General features: G+C 38.6%; 1 pseudogene; it reads left to right on the forward strand.

Moving 5' to 3' along the window:
- The first annotated feature begins 613 nt into the window (after positions 1 to 613).
- Positions 614 to 19,804, forward strand: part of LOC118528494 (actin-related protein T1-like) — a 70,831-nt pseudogene continuing 51,640 nt past the window's right edge.

Below are 19,804 nucleotides of genomic sequence, written 5' to 3' on the forward strand. Positions count from 1 at the left end.
ATTTTCTTTAGTTAATTTAACATATTTGATGTTGCTCTTCAGGGAGCTCAGCCTTGGGCATATACACAGTAACTGTGATTATAATAGTTGAGCAGGGCTCATTTTGACCATTTTTTTCCTTGATTTCTCTGTTAACCTATGCCTCATTTGTTATCAGTTGCAGCTGTTAGGCTCCACTGATTTACCTATTTTTTCAGTAATTCTTTAGGGTATACATTGCTCCACAATCTAATCCAAACAACTTCAGGAATGAGCAGAATTTTAAGCCAGTCTCTGAGGTTTGTTCTAACTTCAGGAAGCCTCTTCTTCTCTGGCTCTTTACCAGTTTTCTCTCATGAACTACCTGGCCTATGGTCTAGCTTGTTGCTATTAATTAAGAAAAGGCATATTTGAGTGCCCTTAGACTTGAACTTCCTTGTATTCTGTTCACATAAAGTCAGTTCATTTGGGTAGGTATAGGTATTTTTAGCTTTCGTTTCTTATGAACTTCCTTTATACCTGTGAAAATTTGCTGAACCACTACACTGGGCTGGGGAAAAGGTTTGAGCCCCTAGCTTTCTTGGCTCGCTTCTCCTGGTGTGGACTCTCTGCCCTAAAAGTGAAGTGGTAGAGCATGATTGAGACTAGTATTTCTCAGCCTGATGCACCTGAAGTAGATCCTTCATTTAATGAATGGTGCCTGGTTGGAGTAAGAGAGCCCCTGATCTTTTGGCTACACTCACAAGGAATTTAGCCTCTTCCACTGAGATGGAAGGTATTTGAAATGTGGAAGCTTACTCCACCCAATGAGAATTTATACATTTGATTGTGCACTAAATGTTTTAGAAGTCCCGTCTTCTTGACCATACCCACTGGATTGGTGCTTTTGTTGAGCTAACCTGCAGACAAGGGAAACTGAGACTCAGGCCATTGTTGAAATACCACAGATTCCACTTGCTCTTAGAAAGTTTTAGTTAATTTTCTTGGATATTCGTTTGTTTGCTGCATGAACATATGACAGTTTCCAGAGACTTTAGATTCATTAAAAAAAAACAACAACAGATTTCGACATTTTGCTTGTTTCACTGAGGATTGGGTCCAGTGAGATCCTTACAATGCCATCTCAGAAGTACAGCTAGAAGATGACATGATTTTAACATTATCAATCTTTATAAGTTTTATGTCATTTTTTCTAGCTCTTAGATTTTATAGAACACTGTGTATGTAGGTATTAACATATAATTCTTTAGTGTATTTATTAGTTTCTCAAGTTAATATGAATTTTCCCATTACCTTCTTTGAGAAAATTCGAGAACATAATAAGAGCCCTCCATTCTATCATTTGATTATATGAACACAAAAAATAGAATCGAGTATTTAATGTATGCAATTCTCGGTGCTATGTAGTGATTGATAGAGGTATAAGCTATGACTTCTGCTCTTGTGGTGGTTAATTTTGTATCACCTTGACCTGCCTTAGGGGCCCAGATTAAACATTATTTCTGTGTGTGTCTGTAAGGGCTTTACTGGGTGAGATGAACATTTGATTTGATGGACTCAATAAAGAAGATTGCACTTCGCAATGTGGGAAGGCATTATCAATCCACTGAGAGCATGAATAGTACAAAAATCAAAGGAAGGAGGAATTTGTCTCTTTTTTCTTGCCTCACTATTTGAGCTGGGGCATATCATAATGTCTGCTCCTGCTCTTGGACTGGGCTCTTGGTACTTCAGGCCTTTGGACTCAGAATGAATTAAACCATTGGTGTTCCTGGGTCTTCAGCTTGTAGATGGCAGATAAATCATGAGACATCTCAGTCCCCATAATCATGTGAACCAATTCCTCATAACAAATCTCCTTTTATCTATATATATATATCTATATCTACATCTATCTCTCTGTAATTTTTATTGGTTCTTATTAATCTCTGGAGAACCCTAATAAAGACTTTAGTACCAAAAATGGCCCTAGAGAAAGAGAATTTTAAGGATAAGTTTTCTAAATTGGTCTTAGGATTTCTAAAATTGGCTCTTTAATATAATTGGTTTTGAAAATACTGATATCCCTACTTCCAGTAGTAAAGAGAGTACTGAAAACCCATGGTGTAAACTGTTTATAGAGACATGCAAAATATCTGCATTGGAGGGGCGCCTGGGTGGCATCTGCCTTTGGCTCAGGTCATGATCCCAGGGTCTTGGGATCGGGCCCCACATCGGGTTCCCTGCTCGGCGGGAAACCTGCTTCTCCCTCTCCCACTCCCCCTGCTTGTGTTCCTGCTCTCGCTGTCTCTCTCTCTGTCAAATAAATAAATAAAATCTTTAAAAAAATCTGCATTGGATACACCTAATCAACTATTTACAAGAATCAAAGAGCAAGGTGATTCTGTATATACTTTTGAATATTTTTTTGAACACTAGCAAATATAATAACGTTGGTAGTTTGCTCCTAATTTCCCTTGACAAAGTGGTGAAGGTAAAAGATGAGCTCAGGATTTCAAATCCCCAGCTCAGGTACCATATAAATGACCTGAGAGCTTCTAAGTGTACCCTGAAGGAGACCTTTATTTCCTGTAGCTGCAGGGCTGAAATTGCTGAAAATCAGACATAGAACCTCATACTGCAACTGACTGAATTACATTGCAGTTTGAACTTCCAGTCTCATAAAGTGTCTACTGTTAAATTGAGGACATTGATTAAGAAACAATGGGATCTAAGTTGGGATAACGACAAGTGGGCAAAACCTATTGAAGTTGGGGACATTAAGCTCCTAAACTTTGATGATACTTTACCTGTAGAAGAGTTCTCTCCAATTGCCAGTGAGATTGGCCATTTTAACTCAAGCAGAAGTGACTTCCCCACCCCCACTGGCAGCAGTATCCCCATCCCAAGTGATATTGGCCTCTTTACCCAAAGTGATATCAACCTTTTCATCTCAATCTGATTAGATTAATGTGGCATTGCATGTGGAAACTGTAATGGCTTTACCTAAGGGAGTTGTCATGCAAGATAATGCTGATTCTTCTTAGGACCAAACTCCACCATCCCTCTTGGTTTCTATAACTATAGCTAGACTCAAATCCCATCAGGCACCTAACGATAAGATCCAGCAAGCCCTTAAATGTGACCCATAAGGAGGTGTACTACACCCCAAAAGAACTACTTGCAGTTTCTAATGTACAGACAGAAATCTGGGGAACATGTTTGAGAATAGATACTAAGAATGTGGAATAATGATGAAAGGAACATAAAGTTGGATCAGGTAGAATTCTTGACATGAGCTTACTAACAAAAGGTTCTGCATTTAATGTTGCATCTGTATAGTTAGAAAGAACCCTAATGGTTTTTTGTTTAATTGGCTGAAGCATGAACCCAAAGGAGACCCACCATGAGCAAATTGGAAACGACAGATATGTTTTGGTTTAATATAGTAGTTGGGAGTCAAAGGCTTAAGGGGATTGGAATGTGAGAAAGGATTTGTCAACAAAGAGTTATCCACACTGGGAGGATCCAGATTATATATCTTTTACCAACACTATGAGAAATAAATTTGTGATGGGAAATAGGCATCCCTGAAGAGCTCTGGGATCATTTCTTTTTAATGTAGGACAGACTGCACAGTAGGAACTGCAATCACTGAATTGAGAAACCAGAATGCAATGCAAGAGTTCTTGGAGTGACTTCAGCAAAATGGTGCTGTAAGAATTTCTACCCTTTGCCCTTCTCCCCAAAACATTAATTTGAGCAACTGTGTGCATATAAAAATACCTTCACAAGAGTGAAGGGCTGCATTTGAGGGATAACAACAACTGGATGAAGACCAGAAATAAGAAAAAGACACATTGAGAATGTTAGAAAAGATAGAACTCCTATTACTCCTCCTCCAAGCCTGGGCAGCCCAACATGGAGGCACATTCCTCATGAGAGGAGAGTAAAATGACCACCTGACTTCACTGTGGATTAAAGAGACTGCCCACCCCAAAACCAGGTCAAATCTTGCCATCCTAAGTGGCTACCTGTGGGCTCCCACAAACCCAGGGCCCAGGCCCACACTAGCACCTGTAGGCTCTGGTGGCCCCAAAGGGATCCTTGGCTCCAGGCTCCTGGCAGGCTCTTATGAACCCAGACCCCGGCTCATATTGGTGCCTGCCTACTTCAGCAGCCTAGGAAGCTTCTATGACCCCAGGCAGCTTCCATGGCAGGGTTCGTCATGGGTTCTAAGGCCCCAGGCTCACCCTGGCATTTGCTGGCTCAAGAAACCTGAGGCATATCCCATAGCAGTAGGTTCCCTTCAGGATCCTGGAAATTCAGGCGCCCATCTCATCCAGTCACCTGCTGGCTTAACATAAGACTTAATGTAAGACTGCATGTGAAATCCAAAACTGTAAAACTACTAAAAGATATCATAGGTAATCAGCTATATAACATTGGACCTGGGGATGAGTTTTTGGATATGACACCAAAATCACAAGCAACACAAACAAATATAAACAATTGGGGCTACATCAAACTAAAAAGTTTTTGCACAGAGAAATAAACAATCAGCAAAATAAAAAGCTGTTCTACAGAATGGGGGAAAATTTGTGCAAATCATATATCTGATGAGGGGTTAATATCCAAAATATATAGGGAACTCATACAACTCAATAGCAAAATAACAAGCAGACCAATTTAAAAATGGGCAAAGGACTTGAATACACATTTTTCCAAAGACATGCAAATGGACAATGGGTACATGAAAAGATGCTCAACAATGCTTTTATCAGCATTATCCTAACCCATTTACTAATTGACCTGAAAAGACACTAGTTTTGAGTAAGGCCCAGAAGAGAAGGTTCTGCAACTAGTCGAGGGTGCTGCTGCTGTGCAAACTGCTCTGCCACTTGAATTATATGATACCACAGGTCAAATGGTGCTTGAGGTATCAGTTTCAGATAGGGATGCTCTTTGGAGCTTTTGGCAGGCCCTTATAGGTGAACCACAGTGCAAGCTTGTAGGATTTTGAAGCAAGGCCTTGCCATCATCTGCAGGTAACTATTTTCTTTATTATAAACAGTTCTTGGGGCACCTGGGTGGCTCAGTCATTAAGCGTCTGCCTTTGGCTCAGGTCATGATCCCAGGGTCCTGGGATTGAGCTCCATATTGGGCTCCCTGCTCAGCAGGAAGCCTGCTTCTCCTTCTCCCACTCCCCTTGCTTGTGTTCCCTCTCTTGCTGTGTCTCTCTCTGTCAAATAAATAAATAAAATCGTTAAAAAATAAAAAATAAAAAATATATATAAATAGTTCTTGGCATATTACTGGGCTTTAGTAGATCCTGAATACTTAACCATGAGCCACCTGAATTTGCCCATCATGAACTGGGTAAGCCTACCAAGCCATAAAGTTGGGCTTGCCCAGCAGCACTCCATCATCAAATGGAGATAATACACATATATCAGGCCCAAGTAGGCTCTAAAGGCAAATTAAGTTACATGAAGAAGTATCCAGAATGCCCATAGTCCCCATTCCTGCTACACTGCCTTCTCTCTCCCAGCTTGAACTTACGGTCTCATGGTAAGTTCCCTATAATGAGTTGACAGAGAAAGAGAAGATTCAGGCCTAGTTTACAGATCACCCTGCATGATAGAGAGGTACCACCTAAAGGTGGAAAGCTGCAGCACTACAGCCCCTCTCTGGGACATCTTTGAAAGATAACAGTAAAGAGAAATCCTCCCAGTGTGCAGAACTTGAGCAGTATACCTGGTTGTTCACTTTGCCTAGAAGTAGAAATGGACAGGCATACATTCATGAGCCATGTCCAATGATTTGGCTATATGGTTAGGGCTTTGGAAGGAACATGATTGGACAATTGGGGGCAAGGAAATTTGGGGAAGAGGTATATGGTTAAACCTCTCTGAATAAGCAATAAACATGAAAATATTTGTGTCCCATGGGACTGCTCACTAAAGGTTGACCTCAGTCAAAGAAGATTTAAATAAGCAAGTGGATAGGATGACCCATTATTTGGATACAAGTCAGCTTCTTTCCCTGGCCACTCATATCGTTACCTGGTTGGTGAACAAATTGACCATAGTGGCAGTTATGGAAGTTATTCATGGGCTTAAAAATATAGACTTCTATTAACCAGCTTGCCTATGGCTACTGTTGAGTGCCCAATATGCTGGCAACAGAAACAAATACTGATTTTCCTGTATGGCTCCATTCCCTAGGGTATCAGTCAGTACCTGCTAGTGTATTAATCACATTGGATTCCTTTCATCATGGATGAGACAGCATTTTTTTTTTCTTAACGGAATAGATATTTACTGTGGATATGGATCTGCCTTTCATGCATGCACTGATTTTGCCAAAACTATCATCAATGGGCTTATAGAATGCTTTGTTCACTATCATGTTTCTGAACTCACTTTATAGCAAAATAAGTACAACAATGGGTCCTTGCTCATAAAACTCACTAATTTTTACATGTTCCCCACCATCCTGAAACAGCTGGCTTGACAGAATGGTGGAATGGCCTTTTGAAGACTTGTTACAGTGCTAGCATGGTGGCAATACCTTGCAGGGCTAGGGAACGGTTCTCCATAGGCTTTTTATGCTCTGGATCAATATCCAATATATTTACTACCCATTTACTACCATTTATTTAATAGCCAGATTTCATGGATCCAGGAACCAAGGGCTAGAAATGGGTGTGGCATCAATCACTATTACTCTTAGTGATGCACTAGCAAAATATTTGCTTCCTGCTTCCTTGCTTATGCTCAGCTAGCCTAAAGATCTTTGTTCCAGAGGGATAAATGCTCCCACCAGGAGACAGAACAAAGATTCCTTTGAACTGGAAGTTAAGACTGCCATTCAGCACCTTTGACATTCTCATGCCTCTGAATCAAGAGGTAAAGAAAGAAAGGTGTTACAAGGTTGGCTGGGGTGATTAATCCTATCCAGGGGAAATTGGATTACTACTCTACAGTGAAGGCAATAAATAGTATGTCAGGAATAAAGGAGATCCATTAGAGTGCTTTAATGTTACTGTAATCTGTGATTAAGGATAATAGAAAACTACAACAATCCAATCTAGGCAGGTCTAGTTATGGTCCAGACCCTTCAAGAATTAGTTTGAGTCATCCTACCAGATAAAGAACCACAACCAGTTGAAGTGAGGTGCTTGCTGAAGGCAAAGGAGATACAGAATGGACAGTGGAAGAAGGTATTTATAAACAACCACATAACAAGTTACAGAAAATAGTATTGTAATTGTCATGGGTATTCTCTCCTTATTTTGTTATGTTTGCATGTGTATGTGTGTGTGTGTGTGTGCATGCACACACTATTTATTTATTTATTTACGTATGTACTTACCATATATATCTGTTTTCTTTTATCTTTTATTCCGTTATTATATAACATAAGATGTATTGATGTTTTATATCATAGTATTTAAGTTATGAGATATCAAGAACAGTAAACAATGCTCAAGGACTTTACCTCCTCCTCTGGGGAAGGGGTTAGTGTATGTTCAATTGTATGCAGGATAGTTCTATAATGTTAGGTGGGATTATGATCACTCTTGTGTTTATTGGGGGATTAAGTATGGTTTAAAGAGATGCATATGGGTGCCAGATTAACAAGATGTGGACTTGTAATGGTTATCTTTATATGTCAACTTGACAGGTCATCAGGTACCCAGATTAAACATTATTTCTGAGTTTTTTTCTGGGCGTTTCTAGATGAAATTAGCATTTTATTTGGTGGACTCAGTAAAGTAGATTACCCTCCCTGATGTGGGTGGGCATCACCAATCCACTGAAGTCCTGAAAAGAACAAAAGACAGAGGAAGGAAGAATTTGTATTTTCCCTGTCTTGCTGTTGAGCTTGGACATCTCATCTGTCGAAATTGGGATTTATACCATCAGCTCCCATGGTGCTCATGCCTTCAGACTCAGACTGAATTACACTACTGGCTTTCCTGAGTCTCCAGCTTGCAGATGGCATTTCGTGGGACTTCTCAGCTGCCATAACTAAGTGAGCCAATTCCTCATGGAGAACCCTGACTAATAGTGTTCTTAAATAACTTTCAATTCAAGGTATAGAGAAAGACATGTGCTGTCTGGGATGGAAAGTTTCTTCCTCGTTCCTGGCTCCTTCCATATATACTAGTGATTCCACCCATTATCATAACACTGCAAGACATTCACTTTTTTCCTCCTCAGTGGAGGAACTAATATGGAAATGAATAAAGTATTTGCTAAAAATAAACTGGGCATGCTTGATTCAATTCCTTTTTCCCTTTTCACTCCTGTCCTTCTAAACTCCACACCCACTTTGGAATCAGATTTTCCACAGGGACCATTTGCTCTGCTTTCTTCCTACATGGCTTAATTTTTATAGGATTGGACTATACTATTGAAAAAATGGGTTTTGGGAGCAAATATAGTGCAATAGACAAAAAACTTGAAAAATATACAGAAAGTAGAATTTTGAGACAAATATATAGGTCAAGTTAGAGAACATTTATGTTCGCTGTGGTTGAATGGTGAGTCCATTGGCACATCATTGGGTTTCCAAAGACAGTAGAGTGGGTAGTGGGAGTGAATGTCCAGTGGAAATTGTTCTATTAACAGAATCCTAAGCAGATTTTTCATTTGGTACTATCTTGGGTATGGCTTGGTTTCCTCTGCCTTCCCACTTTCAAGTTCATTTATGAACTACCTTTCCAATAAATTAATTTTAGATTTAAGTTAGTCAAAAATGGTTTCTGTTTGGGGCACCTGGGTGGCTCAGTCTGTTAAGCATCTGACTCTTGATTTTGTTCAGGTCATGACCTCAGGGTCGTGAGATCAAGCCCCATGTGGGGCTCCACGTGGAGCTCTACAATGAGTGTGGAGCCTGCTTAAGATTCTCTCTCCCTCTGTATTATGCTAAGCGAAATAAGTCAATCAGAGAAAAACAATTATATGATCTCACTGATATGAGGAATTTGTGAAACAAGGCAGAGGCTCATAGGAGAAGGGAGGGGGAAAAAATATTCCTCTTATAGAAACAAGAGGAAACCAGAGAGGGAAACAAACCATAAGAGACTCTTAATCTCAGGAAACAAACTGAGTGTTGCTGGAGTGGAGCAGGGTGGGAGGGATGGGGTGGCTGGGTGATGGACATTGGGGAGGGTATGTGCTATGGTGAGTGCTTTGAATTGTGTAAGACTGATGAATCACAGACCTGTACCCCTGAAACAAATAATACATTATATGTTAATAAAAAAAAAAAAAAAGAAAAAAAAAAGAGAGAGACACATGTATCTTAAGCCAAATGGGAAATCCTCAGCTCCTGTTGGACACAGTGGTGGAGGTGTGGGCCGGTGTAGTGTGCTGCAGGAAGGGACCGTGAGCTTCTCTGGTTCAACCCTCCTGATCCCCTGCCTCCCCAGCTTCCCCTAGGAACTGCAGCAATTTCTCTGTGGTCCCAAACAATCCAAGGTGTCAGCCTCTCCACTCTTCCTCCAGAGCCCTCCGTCCTCAGCGTGGGCCATCCTAGCTAGGAGATGGGAATGGAGTGGGGTAACCCAATTCATCAGCTACAGCTGACCTGCTCCAGCCTGGGTGAAGGGGGGAGGAGTAGGTTTTCAAGAGGCTTTCTGGGAGCATGTGCTGAGACATCTTAAGTGACAAAATGATGTCTGCATCCCTTACATATTCTGGGGTACCTCCTCCCTCACAATTTAAAATCTGAATGCGGAAGTGGCCACGACTCTTGTGTGCCAGGCACGTTCCCCCGTGAGCACCTTCTAAGCTGAACTGGAAGTAATTCACACCCCCCATAGTCTGAGACCATATAGATAATTACCTCATTCTGCTTCTCATATTCATATATCACCTTTCTTCTGTTTCGTTATAGGGTTTTCAATTAATAAAAATGAATTTAACAGAAAAAAAAAGATTCTCTCCCTCTCCCTCTGCCCCTCTCCCCACTCGCACACGCATGTGTGCACACTCTCTAAAAAAAGTAGTTTCTGTTTTTTGCAATGAAGAACCAAGTACACACTGTCACTTGTAAGTGTCACTGTCACTTGTAAGATAAGGATACTATTAGTAGAGGATTTCATGAGAACCCTCATAAAAAGTTTTTAGCACAGTGTGTGACATCTAATAAGTGTTCTATAAATGTAATTTTAGACATGTATTATTTTGACAGATTTCAACAAATTTATAAAATGAGAACAGACCCTAATCAGGGCAGTAAAAGTCATCTAAATGAATTATGTCATTTAGCACAGCCTGGCAAAACAAGGTAAATATATCAATATGTTAATTCCTGTGGTACAATGGCTGGCTAACATTTTGGTTATTAAAGTCATATTAAAATATAATGGATGATAAAATTATAGTTAATGATCAAATGGGTTAATTAAAAAATATGACATGATAGACTGATTTGAAACTATTATGAAAAATAAAAATGTTCCAGTTTAAGTACCTGAGAGTAGTTGTTATAATAAAATATTGAATAAGCCTAGGTTATTGTTTCAAAGGCAAAATCTATATTTCTTATATACTTAGGAAATTCATTTTATAAAACAAAAAATAATTTTTGGCATAAATGAACTTTAAAAATTTAAGCTAGTTTATTCAAAGAGAAAACTACAGTTGATAGAAATATACTAATGATGAAGATTAATGATATAAATTTTTATTATTTAATTAAGAGCTATTATTTTGCCTTTTACTCCAAAGCAAAGTATTTTATTGTTTCAGTAAAATCTAAATGTTGGTATCTAGGTTCAGGGCTACACATTATACATTAAAGAGTAGAGCTGTAAACTGTTTTGTTAATTAAAATTACACAGAACCTAAAAGGACAATTTTGATTTAAAAAATTATACCTTATTTTGGGCTCTGAAATATCAAGATGATCCATCTACATGGATCATGTTAATAGAATTATCACCACCTTTCTTTTCATTTCATGCCAAGTAAACAATGTTCTGTATTTCCTATTAAAAAACAGTGAAAACAGGGCTCACATTTCAGACATTGTGGTGCCACTGCATTTTTTATTGCATAGTAAAGCACATTTATTTGAAGCAGTCACTTTGACAGTTTTTATATATTATATCCCTCGTATACTATACTTTACAGATTAGGTAGTAATTCACAATGAATTCTAGTAGAAAAAAGTGAGGAACTTACTGTGAAAGTAAATCTATGGTCTATAACTAATAGTAGTTAGGAATCTATAACTATTTAAGCATAGCAAGAGGTGAAATTGCTTGGTAGTAGTCTGCAGTATCCCAAATCTCCAATTTGCCAAAATTTTTTCTATGATTGGTAATTAACATATGTAACAAAGTCTGACTTTAATAGTTAAATGGTTAGGGGCCCTCATTTTATCAGTTTTTTCTTTTAGTATAAACACTTAATATGTGATTGATGTTATTCACAATTTTTTTTCTTCACAATTTTCAAGTGGATAATTCCCCATTTCTCCCATGCCCCAGCCCCTGACAATCAACATTCTATCTTTATTTCTGACTTTGAATATTTTATATACCTCCTATAAATGGAATCTTGTGGTATTTGTTTTGTGTGACTGGCTTATTTCACTTAGCGTAATGCCTTCCAGGTTCATTTATGTTGTCACATATGGAATAATTTCCTTATTTTTTAAGGTGGAATAATATTCAACTGTGTGTACACAGCACATTTTCTTTATCCATTCACCTGTCCACATCTTGGCCATTGTGATAATGTCACACTGAACAGATATTTTTTGGAGATCCTGATTTCAAAGCTTTTAGATATATACCCAGATATGGAATTACCAGATCATATGATAGTTCAATTTTTAATTTTTTGAGTAACTGTGTTCCATTGTGGCTGCACCATTTTACATTCCCATTAACAATTAACAGTGTACAAGAGTTCCGATTCCTCCTCATCTTCACCAACACATATTATTCTATCATGTATTATTATTTATAATGTGATAATAGCTATCCAAACAGATTTGAGATGACATCTCATTTTGGCTTTAATTTGCATTCTCCTGATAATTAGTGATGTTGAACATCTTTTCACATATCTGTTAATTATTTACATGTCTCTTTTAGAAAAATATCTATTCAGATCCTTCCCCATTTTTTTAATTGCGTTATTTGCTTTTTGATACTAAGTTGAAGGATTTCTTTATTTTGGATTTCAAGCACTTAGCAGATAGAGCCTTTGCAAATACTTTCTCCCATTCTGTATATTTCCTTTTGACGCTATTGATTGTTTCTTTGCTGTGCAGAAGTATTTTAGTTTTATATAGTCCCATATGTCAATTTTTGCTTTTGTTGCCTATGGTTTTAATGTCATATCTAAGAAATCATGCCCAGACAACATTATATTTTTGCTTGTAGTGTAAGATAAGGGTCTAGTTTTATTTTTTTTTGCATGTGGAAATCCAGATTTCACAGCACCATTTGTTGAAGAGATTATCTTTTCCTCATTGTGCATTTCTAACACCCTTGTTAAAAAATTAACTGTATGTGCCTGGATTTATTTCTGGACTCTTTATTTCATTTGGTTTATATGTCTATTTTTATGCCAATGCCATACTATTTTAATAACTGTAATTTTATTATTTTTTTTCTATTTTTTACTATTTCTGTGAAAAATGCATTAGAATTTTGATAGGTATTGCATTGAATCTGGAAATTGCTTTGAATAGTATTGACATTTCAACAGCACTAAGTCTTCCAACGTATGAACAGAGAAGTCTTTGCATTTATTTATGTCTTCTTTAATTTCTTTCACTAATATTGTCATTTTCAGTGTACAAAGCTTCAGCCCTCTTGGTTAAATTTATTTCTAAGTATTTTATTCTTTTGATGCTTTTGTAAATGGAATTGTTTTCTTTATTTCTTCTTTGGACACTTCATTAGTAGCATATAGAAACAAAACTTATTTTTGTATTTTGATTTTACATTGTGAAACTTTCCTGAATTTGTTTCAACATTCAAAAAAATTTGACTGGAATTTAAATAGAAACTGAGTGTATATTAGAGTCTCTAGGGCTTTCTACATGTAAGATTATGCCATATGAAAACAGAGATAATTGTACTTCATATTTTTCAATTAGAATGTCCTGCCCTGACAGCAGGAGAAGATGGGGAGGAGTAGGGGACCCTATTCCAACCGGTCCCCAGAATTGAGCTGGATATCTACCTGACCACTCTGAACACCTACAAAATCAGCCTGAGATGTAAGAAGATAGATCTGGATCTCTACAAACAGAATATCGCAGGCGGTTGGTTTTGAGGTACAAAGCGGAAAGCCATGATTCCGGGCAGATATCAGAGGATAAACGACAGTGGGAGGGAGCCTGTCCATGGGGATCCTACACCACCAGGGAGCGATAGCCTCCCACTCTGGGGATGGGGCACAGACTCAGACCAGTAGAGGTGGGGAAAGGACTTTAGGGCAGCCCCCTTGACAGAAACCAGAGCGGCAGTGTGGTGCATGTGAACTGGGGGCAGCTGGTGGTTTTAGAAGCACAAAGGGCAGAGATGTGCCCCAAACTGGAGGAGAGGACTGGGAGCGCTGCTGAGGGAATGCACAACCCAGGACGCTGCAGTTTATACCAGCACAGACAGAAACGGAGACAGTGTGGTCTGGAGAGCTCACTGAAGAACAGACTGCGATCTCTCTGCTCTGAGGCAGAGGGTTGGGAACGGTGTCTTCTGCTCTGACTCTCGGAAGAGATGTGGAAAGCTGCCAGTGAACAAAAGCCCCCAAAAACACATTTTCACTGAGCCCATCCCCTGCCACAGGGGTCAGGGCAACTCTGCCCAAACAGGGTTGCCTGAGTAACAGCATGGCAGACCCTTCCCCCAGAAGACAGGCTGGGAGAACAAGAGGCCAGCAACCCTAAGGTCCCTATGAAACAGGTGCATTTTCCTAGAGTTGTGGTCAATAATTTGGACTCTATACATTCCCTCAACTGCCCATCAACAGAATGACTAGGAGGAGGAACCCCCAAAATAGGAAAGACTCAGATTATGACTTATGCCACAGATTTATAAATGGATGCAGATATAACCAAGATATCAGAGATGGAATTCAGGCTAGCAATTGTGAAGACAATGGCTAGAATGGAGAAATCGATTAATGGCAACATAGAATCTATAAGGGCAGAAATGAAAGCTGAATTGGCAGAACTTAAAAATGCTATCAATGAGATCCAATCCAATCTAGATAATCTAACAGCTAGGGTGAGGCAGCAGAACGAATTAGTGACCTGGAAGACAATTTAATAGATAAAAAGGGAAAAGAGGAAGCAAGGGAAAAACAACTCAGAATCCATGAAAATAGAATCAGAAAAATAAGTGACACCATGTAACATTCCAATGTCAGAATTACTGGAATCCCTGAGGGAGTGCAGAGAGAGAGAGGACTAGAAGATATATTTGAGCAAATTGTAGCCGAGAACTTTCCTAATCTGGGGAATGAAACAAACATCCATGTCCTGGAGGCAGAGAGGACCCCTCCCAAGATCAAGGAAAACAGGCCAACACCCCGGCATGTAATAGTAAAACTCTCAAATCTTAGAACAAAGAAAACCATCTTAAGGGCAGTTAGGGGGAAGAGATTCCTTACGTACAGAGGGAGGAAGATCCAAATAACATCAGACCTCTCCACAGAGACCTGGCAAGCCAGAAAGGCCTGGCAAGATATATTCAGGGTACTAAATGAGAAGAACATGCAGCCAAGAATACTTCATCTGGCAAAGCTGTCATTTAGAATGGATGGAGAGATGGAGAGCTTCCAGGACAGGCAGAAACTGAAAGAATATGTGACCACTAAGCCGCCCCTGCAAGAATATGAAGGGGTGTTCTGTAAAAGGAGAAAGACCCCAAGAGTGATATAGAAAAGAAATTTACAGAGACAAGCTCTAAAAACAAGGTCTTTACAAGAAACATGATGACAGTAAATTCATATCTTTCAATAATCACTCTCAACGTGAATGGCCTAAATGCTCCCATAAAATGGCACAGGACTGCAGATTGGATAAAAAGACTGGACCCATCCATATGCTGTCTACAAGAGACTCATTTTGAACCTAACAATACACCCAGACTGAAAGTGAAGGGATGGAGATCCATCTTCCTTGCCAATGGACCTCAAAAGAAAGCTAGGGTAGCAATTCTTATATCAGAAAAATTAGATTTTAAACTAAAGACTGTAGTTAGAGACACAGAAGGACACTATATCATTCTTAAAGGGTCTATCCAACAAGAAGATCTAACAATTGTAAATATCTATGCCCCCAACATGGAAGCAGCCATCTACATAAGCCAACTGTTAATCAAAGTAAAGAGTCATATTGATAACAATACGTTAATTGTAGGAGACCTCAATACTCCACTCTCAGCAATGGGCAGATCATCTAAGCCGAAAATCAACAAAGAAACAAGAGCTTTGAATGACACAGGGGACCAGATGGACTTCATAGATATATACAGAACATTCCACCCTAAAACAACAGAATACTCATTCTTTTCAAGCACACATGGAACTTTCTCCAGAATAGACCACATACTGGATCACAAATCAGGTCTCAACTGATACCAAAAGATTGAGATTATTCCCTGCATATTCTCAGACCATAATGCTTTAAAACTGGAACTCAATCACAAGAACAAATTTGGCAGAAATTCAAACACTTGGAAGCTAAAGACCACTCTGCTCAAGAATGTTTGGGAAACCAGGAAATCAAAGAAGAACTTAAACAATTCATGGAAACGAATGAGAATGAAAACACATCAGTCCAAAGCCTATGGGATCCTGCAAAGGTGGTCCTAAGGGGGAAATACATAGCCATCCAAGCCTCACTCAAAAAAATAGAAAAATCCCAAATTCATCAACTAACTCTACACCTTAAAGAACTGGAGAAAAAGCAACCAGCGATGCCTAAGCGATGCATTAGAAGAGAAATAATTAAGATTAGAGCAGATATCAATGAATTAGACCCAGAAATACAGTAGATCAGAAAAACGAAACTAGAAGTTGGTTCTTTGAAAGAATTAATAAGATCGATAAACCACTGGCCAGACTTATCCAAAAGAAAAGAGAAAAGGCCCAAATTAATAAAATTATGAATGAAAGGGGAGAGATCACAACTAACACCAAGGAAATAGAAACAATTATTAGAAATTATTATCAACAATTATATGCCAATAAACTGAGCAGTCTGGATGAAATGGATGCCTTCTGGGAAACCTATAAGGTGCCAAGACTAAAACAGGAAGAAATTGACAACCTGAATAGGCCAATAACCAGTAACAATATTGAAGCAGTGATCCAAAACCTCCCAAAAAACAAGAGTCCAGGGCCTGATGGATTCCCTGGGGAATTCTACCAAACATTCAAAGAAGAAATAATACCTATTCTACTGAAGTTGTTTCAAAAAATAGAAACAGAAGGAAAGCTTCCAGACTCATTCTATGAGGTCAGCATTACCTTAATCCCCAAACCAGGCAAAGACCCCATCAAAAAGGAGAATTTCAGACCAATATCCCTGATAAATATGGATTCCAAAATCCTCAACAAAATCCTAGCTAATAGGATCCAACATTACATTGAAAGGATCATCCACCATGACCAAGTGGGATTTACCCCTGGGATGCAAGGGTGCTTCAACATTCACAAATCAATCAATGTAATAGAACACATTAATAAGAGGAGGGAGAAGAACCATATGGTCCTCTCAATTGATGCAGAAAAAGCATTTGACAAAATACAACATCTTTTCCTGATTAAAACTCTCCAGAGTATAGGGATAGAGGGAACATTCCTCAAGCTCATAAAATCCATCTATGAAAAACCCACAGTGAATATCATCCTCAATGAGGAAAAGCTGAGAGCCTTTCCCTTAAGATCAGGAACATGACAAGGATGCCCACTCTCACCACTATTGTTCAACATAGTACTAGAAGTCCTAGCAACAGCAATCAGACAACAACAAGAAATAAAAGGTATTCAGATTGGCAAAGAAGAAGTCAAACTCTCTCTTTTCGCAGATGACATGATACTTTATGTGGAGAACCCAAAAGACTCCATCCCCAAATTACTAGAACTCATACAGCAATTCAGTAATGTGGCAGGATACAAAATCAATGCACAGAAATCAGTTTCTTTCTTATACACTAACAACGCAAGTGTACAAAGAGAAATTAGAGAAACGATTCCATTTACAATAGCACCAAAAACCATAAGATACCTCAGAATAAACCTAACCAAAGAGGTAAAGGATCTATACTCTAGGAACTACAGAACACTCATGAAAGAAATTGAAGAAGACACAAAAAGATGAAAAAATATTCCATGCTCATGGATCGGAAAAATAAAGATTGTTAAAATGTTTATGCTACCCAGAGCAATCTATACCTTCAATGCCATCCCGATCAAAGTTCCAATGACTTTTTTCAAAGAGCTGGAACAAACAATCCTAAAATTTGTATGGAATCAGAAAAGACCCTGAATTGCCAAGGAAATGTTGAAAAAGAAAAACAAAGTTGGGGGCATCACGTTGCCCGATTTCAAGCTATATTACAAAGCAGTGATCACCAAGACAGCATGGTACTGGCACAAAAACAGACATCTAGACCAATGGAACAGAATAGAGAACCTAGATATGGACCCTCAACTATGGTCAAATAATCTTCGACAAGGCAGGAAAAAATATGCAATGGAAAAAGGACAGTCTCTTCAATAAATGGTTCTGGGAAAATTGGACAGCCACATGCAGAAGAATGAAACTCGACCATTCTCTAACACCATGCACAAAGATAAACTCAAAATGGATGAAAGACCTCAATGTGAGGCAGGAGTCCATCAAAATTCTAGAGGAGAACATAGGCAATAACCTCTTTGACAATGGCCACAGCAACTTCTTTCAAGATACATCTCCAAAAGCTAGTAAAAAAAAGCAAAAATGAACTTTTGGGACTTCATCAAGATAAAAATCTTCTGCACAGCAAAGGAAACAGTCAACAAAACAAAGAGGCAACCCACAGAATGGGAGAAGATCTTTGCAAATGACACTATAGATAAACAGCTGGTATCCAAGATCTATCAAGGACTTCTCAAACTCAACACACAAAAAACAAATAATCAAGTCAAAAAATGGGCAGAAGACATGAACAGACACTTCTCCGAAGAAGACATACAAATGGCTAACAGACACATGAGAAAATGTTCATCATCATTAGCCATCAAGGAAACTCAAATCAAAACCACATTGAGATACCACCTTACACCAGTTAGAGTGGCAAAAATTGACAAGGCAAGAAACAACAAATGTTGGAGAAGTTGTGGAGAATGGGGAACCCTCTTACACTGTTGGTGGGAATGCAAGTTTGTACAGCCACTTTGGAAAACAGTGTGGAGGTGCCTCAAAAAATTAAAAATAGAGCTACCCTATGACCCAGCAATTGCACTCCTGGGTATTTACCCCAAAGACACAGATGTAGTGAAAAGAAGGGCCATATGCACCCCAATGTTCATAGCAGCAATGTCCGCAGTTGCCAAACTGTGGAAATAGCTGAGATGCCCTTCCACAGAGGAATGAATAAAGAAGATGTGGTCCATATATATAATGGAATATTACTCAGCCATCAGAAAGGGTGAATACCCAACTTTTACATCAACATGGATGGGACTGGAGGAGATTATGCTAAGTGAAATAAGTCAAGCAGAGAAAGTGAATTATCATACGGTTTCCCTTATTTATGGAACATAAGGAATAGCATGGAAGACATTAGGAGAAGGAAGGGAAAAATGAAGGCGTGGAAATCGGAGGGAGAGATGAACCATTAGAGGCTATGGACTCTGAGAAACAAACTGAGGGTTTTAGAGGGGAGGGGTGTGGGGGGGATGGGTTAGCCCAGTGGTGGGTATTAAGGAGGGCATGTACTGCATGGAGCACTGGGTGTCTTATGAAAACAATGAATCGTGGGTCAGTACATCAACAACTAATGATGTATTGTATGGTGACTAACATAACATAATAAAATAAAATTAAAAAAAAAAATGTCCTGCCCTTTCTTTCTTTTTTCTTGTCTAATTGTTCTACCTAGGACTTCTGATACCACGTTAAATAAAAGTTGTGAGAGTATATCCTTGTCTTGTTCCTGATATTAGATGAAAAACTTTCAGTTTTTCATTAGCTGAGGAATTTTCATTTATTATGTTGAGGTAAATTCTTTCTTTAACTATTTTTTTAGAGTTTTTACCGTGAAAAGGTGTTGAATTTTGTCAAAAGTTTTCCTGTATCTACTGAGATAATCATGTGATTTTTATCCTTCATTCTATTAATGTGGTGTGTCGCATTAATTGATTTGTATATGTTGAATCATCCTTGCACCCCAGGCATAAATCCCACTTGGCTTATGGTGTATGAATTTTCAAGGTACTGTTGAATTTGGTTTGTTATTACCCAAAAGAGAGCAATGGTGACTGTATTTGTGGGAGACCAAAGAGTTTTTAAGTCAAAAACTGTCACGAGAGACAAAAAGGGACATTCTGTAATGATAAAAGAGACAATTCACCAAGGAGATATACCAATTATAAATATATATGCACTCAACATCAGAATACCTAAATATATATAACTTTAAGGGAGAAATACATAGCAATGTAATAAAAGCAGGGAACTTCAATGCCACAGTTTCAATAATGGATGAAACATCCACGCAGAAAATTAATAACAAAAGAGTAGGCTTGAATAATCCTAAAGACCAAATTAACCTAACAGGCATATAGTACATTCTACCCAACAGCAGCAGAATATA

This window comes from Halichoerus grypus, chromosome X, assembly GCF_964656455.1.
Source record: "Halichoerus grypus chromosome X, mHalGry1.hap1.1, whole genome shotgun sequence".
NCBI classification, from domain to species: Eukaryota; Metazoa; Chordata; class Mammalia; order Carnivora; family Phocidae; genus Halichoerus; species Halichoerus grypus.